Below are 19285 nucleotides of genomic sequence, written 5' to 3'. Positions count from 1 at the left end.
CAAACGGCCGTGCAGACTATTACGGAGATTGGAAGCAATCATCTTAATTCGAGTCATTTAGTTCTACGAATCCAAAGGCTACTTTTGGCTGACCCATCTCTACCTCGTAAGATGACCTAGCTCATCCACCCAGTCAACCTAAGTCAATGCCCCCCCTTCCCTCCCGCCGCCCCTGGTCCGGAGCAGGTATCTAACCCGCCTGGTCTCCGCAGCACTAGGTTGACGCCACCGATGCAGTAGTGTGGGTAAGTCGCATGTGAATCTTTGAATATTGCTGACATCCTCAAGGTGAACGAGGCAAACAAAACAATGCGCAACATAAAGCACAGCCACGAGTGCTGCCAAACAACGCACAACGGATGCAACAACGATTCACACGAGTCGAATGCACGCACTAGGCGCTCACAACCGTGGCAACAGCCGAATCGCAAAGAAGCTAGCACCCCCCGTGAAGATCGAACCCACGACCACTGGCTTAAAAGGCCAGCGCTCTACCGACTGAGCTAGACGGGTGTACCCTGACACAATTTGCAGCAGCTTAACACAACCAAAGTGCAACTCAAGCGCACAGATCAACACATGCACACGCACCAACCGGCGCAAAAACAACAAACAAACCACATAAACAAACGCTGCAACCAACTCACCTCCCCACATATACTCAAGTGTCATCAACCCCTTCATATCCAACGATTAAGGTTTCGCCATGCGCAATACATCTCGATTACTTACAAGACGCTATGCATGCATATTTTGGCAATCACTGCACTCGCTCGCTCAGGCCGACCCTTCGCTCTGTCGTTTGCCAACACAGTCGTGTAATGTATTCAATACCGGTAGCGACGTTGATACGGACACCCCCGGACACATCCGGGAGCATCAACAGAGATTTACACAAGAACGACCGTAGTCGAGTCCGAACCATCACTTGATCTGAGCAAAGTTACACAAGATAATATGCAAACCCTTCATGTACACAATCGCAGCAGCGGATTCTTCATCAGCTCGGAAACCTAGGCAACACTCGAGAGCTTGGTAACAACTGCGGTTAGATCTGACGGGCCGTTCGCTCCTGATTTGAGCAAAGACAATCATTCAGCTGGACTACGTGTGGCCTATCTGGGCTGCCTCTATTGAGCAGAAAACGTACTCGTGTGTACCTGCCAAACGGCCGTGCAGACTATTACGGAGATTGGAAGCAATCATCTTAATTCGAGTCATTTAGTTCTACGAATCCAAAGGCTACTTTTGGCTGACCCATCTCTACCTCGTAAGATGACCTAGCTCATCCACCCAGTCAACCTAAGTCAATGCCTGCAGCCCGCCCCCCCCCCTACCCTCCCGCCGCCCCTGGTCCGGAGCAGGTGTCTAACCCGCCTGGTCTCCGCAGCACTAGGTTGACGCCACCGATGCAGTAGTGTGGGTAAGTCGCATGTGAATCTTTGAATATTGCTGACATCCTCAAGGTGAACGAGGCAAACAAAAGAATGCGCAACATAAAGCACAGCCACGAGTGCTGCCAAACAACGCACAACGGATGCAACAACGACTCGCACGAGTCGAATGCACGCACTAGGCGCTCACAACCGTGGCAACAGCCGATCGCAAAGAAGCAAGCACCCCCCGTGGAAATCGAACCCACGACCACTGGCTTAAAAGGCCAGCGCTCAGCTAGACGGGTGTACCCTGACACCATTTGCAGCAACTTAACACAACCAAAGTGCAGCTCAAGCGCACAGATCAACACATGCACACGCACCAACCGGCGCAAAAACAACAAACAAACCACATAAACAAACGCTGCAACCAACCCACCTCCCCACATATACTCAAGTGTCATCAACCCCTTCATATCCAACGATTAAGGTTTCGCCATGCGCAATACATCTCGATCACTTACAAGACGCTATGCATGCATATTTTGGCAATCACTGCACTCGCTCGCTCAGGCCGACCCTTCGCTCTGTCGTTTGCCAACACAGTCGTGTAATGTATTCAATACCGGTAGCGACGTTGATACGGACACCCCCGGACACATCCGGGATCAGCATCAACAGAGATTTACACAAGAACGACCGTAGTCGAGTCCGAACCATCACTTGATCTGAGCAAAGTTACACAAGATAATATGCAAACCCTTCATGTACACAATCGCAGCAGCGGATTCTTCATCAGCCTGGAAACCTAGGCAGCACTCGAGAGCTTGGTAGCAACTGCGGTTAGATCTGACGGGCCGTTCGCTCCTGATTTGAGCAAAGACAATCATTCAGCTGGACTACGTGTGGCCTATCTGGGCTTCCTCTATTGAGCAGAAAACGTACTCGTGTGTACCTGCCAAACGGCTGTGCAGACTATTACGGAGATTGGAAGCAATCATCTTAATTCGAGTCATTTAGTTCTACGAATCCAAAGGCTACTTTTGGCTGACCCATCTCTACCTCGTAAGATGACCTAGCTCATCCACCTAGTCAACCTAAGTCAATGCCTGCAGCCCGCCCCCCCCCTTCCCTCCCGCCGCCCCTGGTCCGGAGCAGGTGTCCAACCCGCCTAGTCTCCGCAGCACTAGGTTGACGCCACCGATGCAGTAGTGTGGGTAAGTCGCATGTGAATCTTTGAATATTGCTGACATCCTCAAGGTGAACGAGGCAAACAAAAGAATGCGCAACATAAAGCACAGCCACGAGTGCTGCCAAACACGCACAAAAGATGCAACAACGACTCGCACGAGTCGAATGCACGCACTAGGCGCTCACAACCGTGGCAACAGCCGATCGCAAAGAAGGAAGCACCCCCCGTGGGGATCAAACCCACGACCACTGGCTTAAAAGGCCAGCGCTCTACCGACTGAGCTAGACGGGTGTACCCTGACAACATTTGCAGCAACTTAACACAACCAAAGTGCAACTCAAGCGCACAGATCAACACATGCACACGCACCAACCGGCGCAAAAACAACAAACAAACCACATAAACAAACGCTGCAACCAACCCACCTCCCCACATATACTCAAGTGTCATCAACCCCTTCATATCCAACGATTAAGGTTTCGCCATGCGCAATACATCTCGATCACTTACAAGACGCTATGCATGCATATTTTGGCAATCACTGCACTCGCTCGCTCAGGCCGACCCTTCGCTCTGTCGTTTGCCAACACAGTCGTGTAATGTATTCAATACCGGTAGCGACGTTGATACGGACACCCCCGGACACATCCGGGATCAGCATCAACAGAGATTTACACAAGAACGACCGTAGTCGAGTCCGAACCATCACTTGATCTGAGCAAAGTTACACAAGATAATATGCAAACCCTTCATGTACACAATCGCAGCAGCGGATTCTTCATCAGCTCGGAAACCTAGGCAACACTCGAGAGCTTGGTAACAGCTGCGGTTAGATCTGACGGGCCGTTCGCTCCTGATTTGAGCAAAGACAATCATTCAGCTGGACTACGTGTGGCCTATCTGGGCTGCCTCTATTGAGCAGAAAACGTACTCGTGTGTACCTGCCAAACGGCCGTGCAGACTATTACGGAGATTGGAAGCAATCATCTTAATTCGAGTCATTTAGTTCAACGAATCCAAAGGCTACTTTTGGCTGACCCATCTCTACCTCGTAAGATGACCTAGCTCATCCACCCAGTCAACCTAAGTCAATGCCTCCCCTTCCCTCCCGCCGCCCCTGGTCCAGAGCAGGTATCTAACCCGCCTGGTCTCCGCAGCACTAGGTTGACGCCACCGATGCAGTAGTGTGGGTAAGTCGCATGTGAATCTTTGAATATTGCTGACATCCTCAAGGTGAACGAGGCAAACAAAAGAATGCGCAACATAAAGCACAGCTACGAGTGCTGCCAAACAGCGCACAAAAGATGCAACAACGACTCGCACGAGTCGAATGCACGCACTAGGCGCTCACGCCCGTGGCAACAGCCGATCGCAAAGAAGCAAGCACCCCCCGTGGAAATCGAACCCACGACCACTGGCTTAAAAGGCCAGCGCTCAGCTAGACGGGTGTACCCTGACACCATTTGCAGCAACTTAACACAACCAAAGTGCAGCTCAAGCGCACAGATCAACACATGCACACGCACCAACCGGCGCAAAAACAGCAAACAAACCACATAAACAAACGCTGCAACCAACCCACCTCCCCACATATACTCAAGTGTCATCAACCCCTTCATATCCAACGATAAAGGTTTCGCCATGCGCAATACATCTCGATCACTTACAAGACGCTATGCATGCATATTTTGGCAATCACTGCACTCGCTCGCTCAGGCCGACCCTTCGCTCTGTCGTTTGCCAACACAGTCGTGTAATGTATTCAATACCGGTAGCGACGTTGATACGGACACCCCCGGACACATCCGGGATCAGCATCAACAGAGATTTACACAAGAACGACCGTAGTCGAGTCCGAACCATCACTTGATCTGAGCAAAGTTACACAAGATAATATGCAAACCCTTCATGTACACAATCGCAGCAGCGGATTCTTCATCAGCCCGGAAACCTAGGCAGCACTCGAGAGCTTGGTAACAACTGCGGTTAGATCTGACGGGCCGTTCGCTCCTGATTTGAGCAAAGACAATCATTCAGCTGGACTACGTGTGGCCTATCTGGGCTGCCTCTATTGAGCAGAAGACGTACTCGTGTGTACCTGCCAAACGGCCGTGCAGACTATTACGGAGATTGGAAGCAATCATCTTAATTCGAGTCATTTAGTTCTACGAATCCAAAGGCTACTTTTGGCTGACCCATCTCTACCTCGTAAGATGACCTAGCTCATCCACCCAGTCAACCTAAGTCAATGCCCCCCTTCCCTCCCGCCGCCCCTGGTCCGGAGCAGGTATCTAACCCGCCTGGTCTCCGCAGCACTAGGTTGACGCCACCGATGCAGTAGTGTGGGTAAGTCGCATGTGAATCTTTGAATATTGCTGACATCCTCAAGGTGAACGAGGCAAACAAAAGAATGCGCAACATAAAGCACAGCCACGAGTGCTGCCAAACAACGCACAACGGATGCAACAACGACTCGCACGAGTCGAATGCACGCACTAGGCGCTCACAACCGTGGCAACAGCCGATCGCAAAGAAGCTAGCACCCCCCGTGGGGATCGAACCCACGACCACTGGCTTAAAAGGCCAGCGCTCAGCTAGACGGGTGTACCCTGACACCATTTGCAGCAACTTAACACAACCAAAGTGCAACTCAAGCGCACAGATCAACACATGCACACGCACCAACCGGCGCAAAAACAACAAACAAACCACATAAACAAACGCTGCAACCAACCCACCTCCCCACATATACTCAAGTGTCATCAACTCCTTCATATCCAACGATTAAGGTTTCGCCATGCGCAATACATCTCGATTACTTACAAGACGCTATGCATGCATATTTTGGCAATCACTGCACTCGCTCGCTCAGGCCGACCCTTCGCTCTGTCGTTTGCCAACACAGTCGTGTAATGTATTCAATACCGGTAGCGACGTTGATACGGACACCCCCGGACACATCCGGGATCAGCATCAACAGAGATTTACACAAGAACGACCGTAGTCGAGTCCGAACCATCACTTGATCTGAGCAAAGTTACACAAGATAATATGCAAACCCTTCATGTACACAATCGCAGCAGCGGATTCTTCATCAGCTCGGAAACCTAGGCAACACTCGAGAGCTTGGTAACAACTGCGGTTAGATCTGACGGGCCGTTCGCTCCTGATTTGAGCAAAGACAATCATTCAGCTGGACTACGTGTGGCCTATCTGGGCTGCCTCTATTGAGCAGAAAGCGTACTCGTGTGTACCTGCCAAACGGCCGTGCAGACTATTACGGAGATTGGAAGCAATCATCTTAATTCGAGCCATTTAGTTCTACGAATCCAAAGGCTACTTTTGGCTGACCCATCTCTACCTCGTAAGATGACCTAGCTCATCCACCCAGTCAATCTAAGTCAATGCCTGCAGCCCGCCCCCCCCCTCTTTCCTCCCGCCGCCCCTGGTCCGGAGCAGGTGTCTAACCCGCCTGGTCTCCGCAGCACTAGGTTGACGCCACCGATGCAGTAGCGTGGGCAAGTCGCTTGTGAATCTTTGAATATTGCTGACATCCTCAAGGTGAACGAGGCAAACAAAAGAATGCGCAACATAAAGCACAGCTACGAGTGCTGCCAAACAGCGCACAAAAGATGCAACAACGACTCGCACGAGTCGAATGCACGCACTAGGCGCTCACGCCCGTGGCAACAGCCGATCGCAAAGAAGCAAGCACCCCCCGTGGGGATCGAACCCACGACCACTGGCTTAAAAGGCCAGCGCTCTACCGACTGAGCTAGACGGGTGTACCTTGACAACACTTGCAGCAACTTAACACAACCAAAGTGCAACTCAAGCGCACAGATCAACACATGCACACGCACCAACCGGCGCAAAAACAGCAAACAAACCACATAAACAAACGCTGCAACCAACCCACCTCCCCACATATAATCAAGTGTCATCAACCCCTTCATATCCAACGATTAAGGTTTCGCCATGCGCAATACATCTCGATCACTTACAAGACGCTATGCATGCATATTTTGGCAATCACTGCACTCGCTCGCTCAGGCCGACCCTTCGCTCTGTCGTTTGCCAACACAGTCGTGTAATGTATTCAATACCGGTAGCGACGTTGATACGGACACCCCCGGACACATCCGGGATCAGCATCAACAGAGATTTACACAAGAACGACCGTAGTCGAGTCCGAACCATCACTTGATCTGAGCAAAGTTACACAAGATAAGGTGCAAACCCTTCATGTACACAATCGCAGCAGCGGATTCTTCATCAGCCCGGAAACCTAGGCAGCACTCGAGAGCTTGGTAGCAACTGCGGTTAGATCTGACGGGCCATTCGCTCCTGATTTGAGCAAAGACAGTCATTCAGCTGGACTACGTGTGGCCTATCTGGGCTGCCTCTATTGAGCAGAAAACGTACTCGTGTGTACCTGCCCAACGGCCGTGCAGACTATTACGGAGATTGGAAGCAATCATCTTAATTCGAGTCATTTAGTTCTACGAATCCAAAGGCTACTTTTGGCTGACCCATCTCTACCTCGTAAGATGACCTAGCTCATCCACCCAGTCAACCTAAGTCAATGCCTGCAGCCCGCCCCCCCCTCCCTCCCGCCGCCCCTGGTCCGGAGCAGGTATCTAACCCGCCTGGTCTCCGCAGCACTAGGTTGACGCCACCGATGCAGTAGTGTGGGTAAGTCGCATGTGAATCTTTGAATATTGCTGACATCCTCAAGGTGAACGAGGCAAACAAAAGAATGCGCAACATAAAGCACAGCCACGAGTGCTGCCAAACACGCACAAAAGATGCAACAACGACTCGCACGAGTCGAATGCACGCACTAGGCGCTCACGCCCGTGGCAACAGCCGATCGCAAAGAAGCAAGCACCCCCCGTGGGGCTCGAACCCACGACCACTGGCTTAAAAGGCCAGCGCTCTACCGACTGAGCTAGACGGGTGTACCCTGACACCATTTGCAGCAACTTAACACAACCAAAGTGCAACTCAAGCGCACAGATCAACACATGCACACGCACCAACCGGCGCAAAAACAGCAAACAAACCACATAAACAAACGCTGCAACCAACTCACCTCCCCACATATAATCAAGTGTCATCAACCCCTTCATATCCAACGATTAAGGTTTCGCCATGCGCAATACATCTCGATCACTTACAAGACGCTATGCATGCATATTTTGGCAATCACTGCACTCGCTCGCTCAGGCCGACCCTTCGCTCTGTCGTTTGCCAACACAGTCGTGTAATGTATTCAATACCGGTAGCGACGTTGATACGGACACCCCCGGACACATCCGGGATCAGCATCAACAGAGATTTACACAAGAACGACCGTAGTCGAGTCCGAACCATCACTTGATCTGAGCAAAGTTACACAAGATAATATGCAAACCCTTCATGTACACAATCGCAGCAGCGGATTCTTCATCAGCCCGGAAACCTAGGCAGCACTCGAGAGCTTGGTAACAACTGCGGTTAGATCTGACGGGCCGTTCGCTCCTGATTTGAGCAAAGACAATCATTCAGCTGGACTACGTGTGGCCTATCTGGGCTGCCTCTATTGAGCGGAAAAGGTACTCGTGTGTACCTGCCAAACGGCCGTGCAGACTATTACGGAGATTGGAAGCAATCATCTTAATTCGAGCCATTTAGTTCTACGAATCCAAAGGCTACTTTTGGCTGACCCATCTCTACCTCGTAAGATGACCTAGCTCATCCACCCAGTCAACCTAAGTCAATGCCTGCAGCCCGCCCCCCCCTTTCCTCCCGCCGCCCCTGGTCCGGAGCAGGTGTCTAACCCGCCTGGTCTCCGCAGCACTAGGTTGACGCCACCGATGCAGTAGCGTGGGCAAGTCGCTTGTGAATCTTTGAATATTGCTGACATCCTCAAGGTGAACGAGGCGAACAAAAGAATGCGCAACATAAAGCACAGCCACGAGTGCTGCCAAACAACGCACAACGGATGCAACAACGACTCGCACGAGTCAAATGCACGCACTAAGCGCTCACGCCCGTGGCAACAGCCGATCGCAAAGAAGCAAGCACCCCCCGTGGGGCTCGAACCCACGACCACTGGCTTAAAAGGCCAGCGCTCTACCAACTGAGCTAGACGGGTGTACCTTGACAGCACTTGCAGCAACTTAACACAACCAAAGTGCAACTCAAGCGCACAGATCAACACATGCACACGCACCAACCGGCGCAAAAACAGCAAACAAACCACATAAACAAACGCTGCAACCAACCCACCTCCCCACATATAATCAAGTGTCATCAACCCCTTCATATCCAACGATTAAGGTTTCGCCATGCGCAATACATCTCGATCACTTACAAGACGCTATGAATGCATATTTTGGCAATCACTGCACTCGCTCGCTCAGGCCGACCCTTCGCTCTGTCGTTTGCCAACACAGTCGTGTAATGTATTCAATACCGGTAGCGACGTTGATACGGACACCCCCGGACACATCCGGGATCAGCATCAACAGAGATTTACACAAGAACGACCGTAGTCGAGTCCGAACCATCACTTGATCTGAGCAAAGTTACACAAGATAATATGCAAACCCTTCATGTACACAATCGCAGCAGCGGATTCTTCATCAGCTCGGAACCCTAGGCAACACTCGAGAGCTTGGTAACAACTGCGGTTAGATCTGACGGGCCGTTCGCTCCTGATTTGAGCAAAGACAATCATTCAGCTGGACTACGTGTGGCCTATCTGGGCTGCCTCTATTGAGCAGAAAACGTACTCGTGTGTACCTGCCAAACGGCCGTGCAGACTATTACGGAGATTGGAAGCAATCATCTTAATTCGAGTCATTTAGTTCTACGAATCCAAAGGCTACTTTTGGCTGACCCATCTCTACCTCGTAAGATGACCTAGCTCATCCACCCAGTCAACCTAAGTCAATGCCCCCCCCCCTTCCCTCCCGCCGCCCCTGGTCCGGAGCAGGTATCTAACCCTCCTGGTCTCCGCAGCACTAGGTTGACGCCACCGATGCAGTAGTGTGGGCAAGTCGCATGTGAATCTTTGAATATTGCTGACATCCTCAAGGTGAACGAGGCAAACAAAAGAATGCGCAACATAAAGCACAGCCACGAGTGCTGCCAAACAACGCACAACAGATGCAACAACGACTCGCACGAGTCGAATGCACGCACTAGGCGCTCACTCCCGTGGCAACAGCCGATCGCAAAGAAGCAAGCACCCCCCGTGGGGATCGAACCCACGACCACTGGCTTAAAAGGCCAGCGCTCTACCGACTGAGCTAGACGGGTGTACCTTGACAACATTTGCAGCAACTTAACACAACCAAAGTGCAACTCAAGCGCACAGATCAACACATGCACACGCACCAACCGGCGCAAAAACAACAAACAAACCACATAAACAAACGCTGCAACCAACCCACCTCCCCACATATACTCAAGTGTCATCAACCCCTTCATATCCAACGATTAAGGATTCGCCATGCGCAATACATCTCGATCACTTACAAGACGCTATGCATGCATATTTTGGCAATCACTGCACTCGCTCGCTCAGGCCGACCCTTCGCTCTGTCGTTTGCCAACAGTCGTGTAATGTATTCAATACCGGTAGCGACGTTGATACGGACACCCCCGGACACATCCGGGATCAGCATCAACAGAGATTTACACAAGAACGACCGTAGTCGAGTCCGAGCCATCACTTGATCTGAGCAAAGTTACACAAGATAATATGCAAACCCTTCATGTACACAATCGCAGCAGCGGATTCTTCATCAGCTCGGAACCCTAGGCAACACTCGAGAGCTTGGTAACAACTGCGGTTAGATCTGACGGGCCGTTCGCTCCTGATTTGAGCAAAGACAATCATTCAGCTGGACTACGTGTGGCCTATCTGGGCTGCCTCTATTGAGCAGAAAACGTACTCGTGTGTACCTGCCAAACGGCCGTGCAGACTATTACGGAGATTGGAAGCAATCATCTTAATTCGAGTCATTTAGTTCTACGAATCCAAAGGCTACTTTTGGCTGACCCATCTCTACCTCGTAAGATGACCTAGCTCATCCACCCAGTCAACCTAAGTCAATGCCCCCCTTTCCTCCCGCCGCCCCTGGTCCGGAGCAGGTGTCCAACCCGACTGGTCTCCGCAGCACTATTTTGACGCCACCGATGCAGTAGTGTGGGTAAGTCGCATGTGAATCTTTGAATATTGCTGACATCCTCAAGGTGAAGGAGGCAAACAAAAGAATGCGCAACATAAATCACAGCCACGGGTGCTGCTAAACAACGCACAACGGATGCAACAACGACTCGCACGAGTCGAATGCACGCACTAGGCGCTCACGCCCGTGGCAACAGCCGATCGTAAAGAAGCAAGCACCCCCCGTGGGGCTCGAACCCACGACCACTGGCTTAAAAGGCCAGCGCTCTACCGACTGAGCTACAACGGGTGTACCCTGACACCATTTGCAGCAGCTTAACACAACCAAAGTGCAACTCAAGCGCACAGATCAACACATGCACACGCACCAACCGGCGCAAAAACAACTGCCACATAAACAAACGCTGCAACCAACTCACCTCCCCACATATAATCAGGTGTCATCAACCCCTTCATATCCAACGATTAAGGTTTCGCTATGAGTAATACATCTCGATCACTTACAAGACGCTATGCATGCATATTTTGGCAATCACTGCACTCGCTCGCTCAGGCCGACCCTTCGCTCTGTCGTTTGCCAACACAGTCGTGTAATGTATTCAATACCGGTAGCGACGTTGATACGGACACCCCCGGACACATCCGGGATCAGCATCAACAGAGATTTACACAAGAACGACCGTAGTCGAGTCCGAACCATCACTTGATCTGAGCAAAGTTACACAAGATAATATGCAAACCCTTCATGTACACAATCGCAGCAGCGGATTCTTCATCAGCTCGGAAACCTAGGCAACACTCGAGAGCTTGGTAACAACTGCGGTTAGATCTGACGGGCCGTTCGCTCCTGATTTGAGCAAAGACAATCATTCAGCTGGACTACGTGTGGCCTATTTGGGCTGCCTCTATTGAGCAGAAAACGTACTCGTGTGTACCTGCCCAACGGCCGTGCAGACTATTACGGAGATTGGAAGCAATCATCTTAATTAGAGTCATTTAGTTCTACGAATCCAAAGGCTACTTTTGGCTGACCCATCTCTACCTCGTAAGATGACCTAGCTCATCCACCCAGTCAACCTAAGTCAATGCCCCCCCCCCTTCCCTCCCGCCGCCCCTGGTCCGGAGCAGGTATCTAACCCGCCTGGTCTCCGCAGCACTAGGTTGACGCCACCGATGCAGTAGTGTGGGCAAGTCGCATGTGAATCTTTGAATATTGCTGACATCCTCAAGGTGAACGAGGCAAACAAAAGAATGCGCAACATAAAGCACAGCCACGAGTGCTGCCAAACAACGCACAACGGATGCAACAACGACTCACACGAGTCGAATGCACGCACTAGGCGCTCACAACCGTGGCAACAGCCGAATCGCAAAGAAGCAAGCACCCCCCGTGGGGATCGAACCCACGACCACTGGCTTAAAAGGCCAGCGCTCTACCGACTGAGCTAGACGGGTGTACCCTGACAACATTTGCAGCAACTTAACACAACCAAAGTGCAACTCAAGCGCACAGATCAACACATGCACACGCACCAACCGGCGCAAAAACAGCAAACAAACCACATAAACAAACGCTGCAACCAACTCACCTCCCCACATATAATCAAGTGTCATCAACCCCTTCATATCCAACGATTAAGGTTTCGCCATGCGCAATACATCTCGATCACTTACAAGACGCTATGCATGCATATTTTGGCAATCACTGCACTCGCTCGCTCAGGCCGACCCTTCGCTCTGTCGTTTGCCAACACAGTCGTGTAATGTATTCAATACCGGTAGCGACGTTGATACGGACACCCCCGGACACATCCGGGATCAGCATCAACAGAGATTTACACAAGAACGACCGTAGTCGAGTCCGAACCATCACTTGATCTGAGCAAAGTTACACAAGATAATATGCAAACTCTTCATGTACACAATCGCAGCAGCGGATTCTTCATCAGCCCGGAAACCTAGGCAGCACTCGAGAGCTTGGTAACAACTGCGCTTAGATCTGACGGGCCGTTCGCTCCTGATTTGAGCAAAGACAATCATTCAGCTGGACTACGTGTGGCCTATCTGGGCTGCCTCTATTGAGCAGAAAACGTACTCGTGTGTACCTGCCAAACGGCCGTGCAGACTATTACGGAGATTGGAAGCAATCATCTTAATTCGAGTCATTTAGTTCTACGAATCCAAAGGCTACTTTTGGCTGACCCATCTCTACCTCGTAAGATGACCTAGCTCATCCACCCAGTCAACCTAAGTCAATGCCTGCAGCCCGCCCCCCCCCTTCCCTCCCGACGCCCCTGGTCCGGAGCAGGTATCTAACCCGCCTGGTCTCCGCAGCACTAGGTTGACGCCACCGATGCAGTAGTGTGGGTAAGTCGCATGTGAATCTTTGAATATTGCTGACATCCTCAAGGTGAACGAGGCAAACAAAAGAATGCGCAACATAAAGCACAGCCACGAGTGCTGCCAAACAACGCACAACGGATGCAACAACGACTCACACGAGTCGAATGCACGCACTTTGCGCTCACGCCCGTGGCAACAGCCGAATCGCAAAGAAGGAAGCACCCCCCGTGGGGATCGAACCCACGACCACTGGCTTAAAAGGCCAGCGCTCTACCGACTGAGCTACATCGGGTGTACCCTGACACCATTTGCAGCAGCTTAACACAACCAAAGTGCAACTTAAGCGCACAGATCAACACATGCACACGCACCAACCGGCGCAAAAACAACAAACAAACCACATAAACAAACGCTGCAACCAACTCACCTCCCCACATATAATCAAGTGTCATCAACCCCTTCATATTCAACGATTAAGGTTTCGCCATGCGCAATACATCTCGATCACTTACAAGACGCTATGCATGCATATTTTGGCAATCACTGCACTCGCTCGCTCAGGCCGACCCTTCGCTCTGTCGTTTGCCAACACAGTCGTGTAATGTATTCAATACCGGTAGCGACGTTGATACGGACACCCCCGGACACATCCGGGATCAGCATCAACAGAGATTTACACAAGAACGACCGTAGTCGAGTCCGAACCATCACTTGATCTGAGCAAAGTTACACAAGATAATATGCAAACCCTTCATGTACACAATCGCAGCAGCGGATTCTTCATCAGCTCGGAAACCTAGGCAACACTCGAGAGCTTGGTAACAACTGCGGTTAGATCTGACGGGCCGTTCGCTCCTGATTTGAGCAAAGACAATCATTCAGCTGGACTACGTGTGGCCTATCTGGGCTGCCTCTATTGAGCAGAAAACGTACTCGTGTGTACCTGCCAAACGGCCGTGCAGACTATTACGGAGATTGGAAGCAATCATCTTAATTCGAGTCATTTAGTTCTACGAATCCAAAGGCTACTTTTGGCTGACCCATCTCTACCTCGTAAGATGACCTAGCTCATCCACCCAGTCAGCCTAAGTCAATGCCCCCCCTTCCCTCCCGCCGCCCCTGGTCCGGAGCAGGTATCTAACCCGCCTGGTCTCCGCAGCACTAGGTTGACGCCACCGATGCAGTAGTGTGGGTAAGTCGCATGTGAATCTTTGAATATTGCTGACATCTTCAAGGTGAACGAGGCAAACAAAAGAATGCGCAACATAAAGCACAGCCACAAGTGCTGCCAAACAACGCACAACGGATGCAACAACGACTCACACGAGTCGAATGCACGCACTAGGCGCTCACAACCGTGGCAACAGCCGGATCGCAAAGAAGCAAGCACCCCCCGTGGGGATCAAACCCACGACCACTGGCTTAAACGGTCAGCGCTCTACCGACTGAGCTAGACGGGTGTACCTTGACAACACTTGCAGCAACTTAACACAACCAAAGTGCAACTCAAGCGCACAGATCAACACATGCACACGCACCAACCGGCGCAAAAACAACAAACAAACCACATAAACAAACGCTGCAACCAACTCACCTCCCCACATATACTCAAGTGTCATCAACCCGTTCATATCCAACGATTAAGGATTCGCCATGCGCAATACATCTCGATCACTTACAAGACGCTATGCATGCATATTTTGGCAATCACTGCACTCGCTCGCTCAGGCCGACCCTTCGCTCTGTCGTTTGCCAACACAGTCGTGTAATGTATTCAATACCGGTAGCGACGTTGATACGGACACCCCCGGACACATCCGGGATCAGCATCAACAGAGATTTACACAAGAACGACCGTAGTCGAGTCCGAACCATCACTTGATCTGAGCAAAGTTACACAAGATAATATGCAAACCCTTCATGTACACAATCGCAGCAGCGGATTCTTCATCAGCTCGGAAACCTAGGCAACACTCGAGAGCTTGGTAACAGCTGCGGTTAGATCTGACGGGCCGTTCGCTCCTGATTTGAGCAAAGACAATTATTCAGCTGGACTACGTGTGGCCTATCTGGGCTGCCTCTATTGAGCAGAAAACGTACTCGTGTGTACCTGCCAAACGGCCGTGCAGACTATTACGGAGATTGGAAGCAATCATCTTAATTCGAGCCATTTAGTTCTACGAATCCAAAGGCTACTTTTGGCTGACCCATCTCTACCTCGTAAGATGACCTAGCTCATCCACCCAGTCAACCTAAGTCAATGCCCCCCCTTCCCTCCCGCCGCCCCTGGTCCGGAGCAGGTATCTAACTCCGCAGCACTAGGTTGACGCCACCGATGCAGTGGGTAAGTCGCATGTGAATCTTTGAATATTGCTGACATCCTCAAGGTGAACGAGGCAAACAAAAGAATGCGCAACATAAAGCACAGCCACGAGTGCTGCCAAACAACGCACAACGGATGCAACAACGACTCACACGAGTCGAATGCACGCACTAGGCGCTCACGCCCGTGGCAACAGCCGAATCGCAAAGAAGCAAGCACCCCCCGTGGGGATCGAACCCACGACCACTGGCTTAAAAGGCCAGCGCTCTACCGACTGAGCTAGACGGGTGTACCTTGACAACACTTGCAGCAACTTAAGACAATCAAAGTGCAACTCAAGCGCACAGATCAACACATGCACACGCACCAACCGGCTCAAAAACAACAAACAAACCACATAAACAAACGCTGCAACCAACTCACCTCCCCCCATATAATCAAGTGTCATCAACCCCTTCATATCCAACGATTAAGGTTTCGCCATGCGCAATACATCTCGATCACTTACAAGACGCTATGCATGCATATTTTGGCAATCACTGCACTCGCTCGCTCAGGCCGACCCTTCGCTCTGTCGTTTGCCAACACAGTCGTGTAATGTATTCAATACCGCTAGCGACGTTGATACGGACACCCCCGGACACATCCGGGATCAGCATCAACCGAGATTTACACAAGAACGACCGTAGTCGAGTCCGAACCATCACTTGATCGGAGCAAAGTTACACAAGATAATATGCAAACCCTTCATGTACACAATCGCAGCAGCGGATTCTTCATCAGCCCGGAATCCTAGGCAGCACTCGAGAGCTTGGTAGCAACTGCGGTTAGATCTGACGGGCCGCTCGCACCTGATTTGAGCAAAGACAGTCATTCAGCTGGACTACGTGTGGCCTATCTGGGCTGCCTCTATTGAGCAGAAAACGTACTCGTGTGTACCTGCCCAACGGCCGTGCAGACTATTACGGAGATTGGAAGCAATCATCTTAATTCGAGTCATTTAGCTCTACGAATCCAAAGGCTACTTTTGGCTGACCCATCTCTACCTCGTAAGCTGACCTAGCTCATCCACCCAGTCAACCTAAGTCAATGCCCCCCCTTCTCTCCCGACGCCCCTGGTCCGGAGCAGGTGTCTAACCCGCCTGGTCTCCGCAGCACTAGGTTGACGCCACCGATGCAGTAGTGTGGGCAAGTCGCTTGTAAATCTTTGAATATTGCTGACATCCTCAAGGTGAACGAGGCAAACAAAAAAATGCGCAACATAAAGCACAGCCACGAGTGCTGCCAAACAACGCACAACGGATGCAACAACGACTCACACGAGTCGAATGCACGCACTAGGCGCTCACTCCCGTGGCAACAGCCGATCGCAAAGAAGGAAGCACCCCCCGTGGGGATCGAACCCACGACCACTGGCTTAAAAGGCCAGCGCTCTACCGACTGAGCTAGACGGGTGTACCCTGACACTATTTGCAGCAGCTTAACACAACCAAAGTGCAACTCAAGCGCACAGATCAACACATGCACACGCACCAACCGGCGCAAAAACAACAAACAAACCACATAAACAAACGCTGCAACCAACCCACCTCCCCACATATACTCAAGTGTCATCAACCCCTTCATATCCAACGATTAAGGTTTCGCCATGCGCAATACATCTCGATCACTTACAAGACGCTATGCATGCATATTTTGGCAATCACTGCACTCGCTCGCTCAGGCCGACCCTTCGCTCTGTCGTTTGCCAACACAGTCGTGTAATGTATTCAATACCGGTAGCGACGTTGATACGGACACCCCCGGACACATCCGGGAGCATCAACAGAGATTTACACAAGAACGACCGTAGTCGAGTCCGAACCATCACTTGATCTGAGCAAAGTTACACAAGATAATATGCAAACCCTTTATGTACACAATCGCAGCAGCGGATTCTTCATCAGCTCGGAACCCTAGGCAACACTCGAGAGCTTGGTAACAACTGCGGTTAGATCTGACGGGCCGTTCGCTCCTGATTTGAGCAAAGACAATCATTCAGCTGGACTACGTGTGGCCTATCTGGGCTGCCTCTATTGAGCAGAAAACGTACTCGTGTGTACCTGCCAAACGGCCGTGCAGACTATTACGGAGATTGGAAGCAATCATCTTAATTCGAGTCATTTAGTTCAACGAATCCAAAGGCTACTTTTGGCTGACCCATCTCTACCTCGTAAGATGACCTAGCTCATCCACCCAGTCAACCTAAGTCAATGCCCCCCCTTCCCTCCCGACGCCCCTGGTCCGGAGCAGGTATCTAACCCGCCTGGTCTCCGCAGCACTAGGTTGACGCCACCGATGCAGTAGTGTGGGTAAGTCGCATGTGAATCTTTGAATATTGCTGACATCCTCAAGGTGAACGAGGCAAACAAAAGAATGCGCAACATAAAGCACAGCCACGAGTGCTGCCAAACAACGCACAGCGGATGCAACAACGACTCACACGAGTCGAATGCACGCACTAGGCGCTCACGCCCGTGGCAACAGCCGAATCGCAAAGAAGGAAGCACCCCCCGTGGGGATCGAACCCACGACCACTGGCTTAAAAGGCCAGCGCTCTACCGACTGAGCTACATCGGGTGTACCCTGACACCATTTGCAGCAGCTTAACACAACCAAAGTGCAACTTAAGCGCACAGATCAACACATGCACACGCACCAACCGGCGCAAAAACAACAAACAAACCACATAAACAAACGCTGCAACCAACTCACCTCCCCACATATAATCAAGTGTCATCAACCCCTTCATATTCAACGATTAAGGTTTCGCCATGCGCAATACATCTCGATCACTTACAAGACGCTATGCATGCATATTTTGGCAATCACTGCACTCGCTCGCTCAGGCCGACCCTTCGCTCTGTCGTTTGCCAACACAGTCGTGTAATGTATTCAATACCGGTAGCGACGTTGATACGGACACCCCCGGACACATCCGGGAGCATCAACAGAGATTTACACAAGAACGACCGTAGTCGAGTCCGAACCATCACTTGATCTGAGCAAAGTTACACAAGATAATATGCAAACCCTTCATGTACACAATCGCAGCAGCGGATTCTTCATCAGCTCGGAAACCTAGGCAACACTCGAGAGCTTGGTAACAACTGTGGTTAGATCTGACGGGCCGTTCGCTCCTGATTTGAGCAAAGACAATCATTCAGCTGGACTACGTGTGGCCTATCTGGGCTGCCTCGATTGAGCAGAAAACGTACTCGTGTGTACCTGCCAAACAGCCGTGCAGACTATTACGGAGATTGGAAGCAATCATCTTAATTCGAGTCATTTAGTTCTACGAATCCAAAGGCTACTTTTGGCTGACCCATCTCTACCTCGTAAGATGACCTAGCTCATCCACCCAGTCAACCTAAGTCAATGCCCCCCCTTCCCTCCCGCCGCCCCTGGTCCGGAGCATGTATCTAACCCGCCTGGTCTCCGCAGCACTAGGTTGACGCCACCGATGCAGTAGTGTGGGTAAGTCGCATGTGAATCTTTGAATATTGCTGACATCCTCAAGGTGAACGAGGCAAACAAAAGAATGCGCAACATAAAGCACAGCCACGAGTGCTGCCAAACAACGCACAACGGATGCAACAACGACTCACACGAGTCGAATGCACGCACTAGGCGCTCACGCCCGTGGCAACAGCCGAATCGCAAAGAAGCAAGCACCCCCCGTGGGGATCCATCCCACGACCACTGGCTTAAAAGGCCAGCGCTCTACCGACGGAGCTAGACGGGTGTACCCTGACACTATTTGCAGCAGCTTAACACAACCAAAGAGCAACTCCAAGCGCACAGATCAAACACATGCACACGCACCAACC

At 51.2% G+C, this 19285-nt stretch overlaps 1 non-coding gene across 1 annotated transcript; it reads right to left on the bottom strand.

Moving 5' to 3' along the window:
* Positions 1-5108: 5108 nt before the first annotated feature.
* PITG_27597 lies at positions 5109-5172 on the bottom strand. Its single transcript has one exon. It is a non-coding gene; the product is annotated as a tRNA-Lys (tRNA).
* Between the last annotated feature and the right edge of the window lie 14113 nt (positions 5173-19285).

This window comes from Phytophthora infestans, genomic scaffold (assembly GCF_000142945.1).
Source record: "Phytophthora infestans T30-4 supercont1.24 genomic scaffold, whole genome shotgun sequence".
Lineage (NCBI taxonomy): Eukaryota > Oomycota > Peronosporomycetes > Peronosporales > Peronosporaceae > Phytophthora > Phytophthora infestans.
Note: the sequence above shows the minus strand (reverse complement) of the source record. Positions and strands in the feature narration are given on the sequence as shown.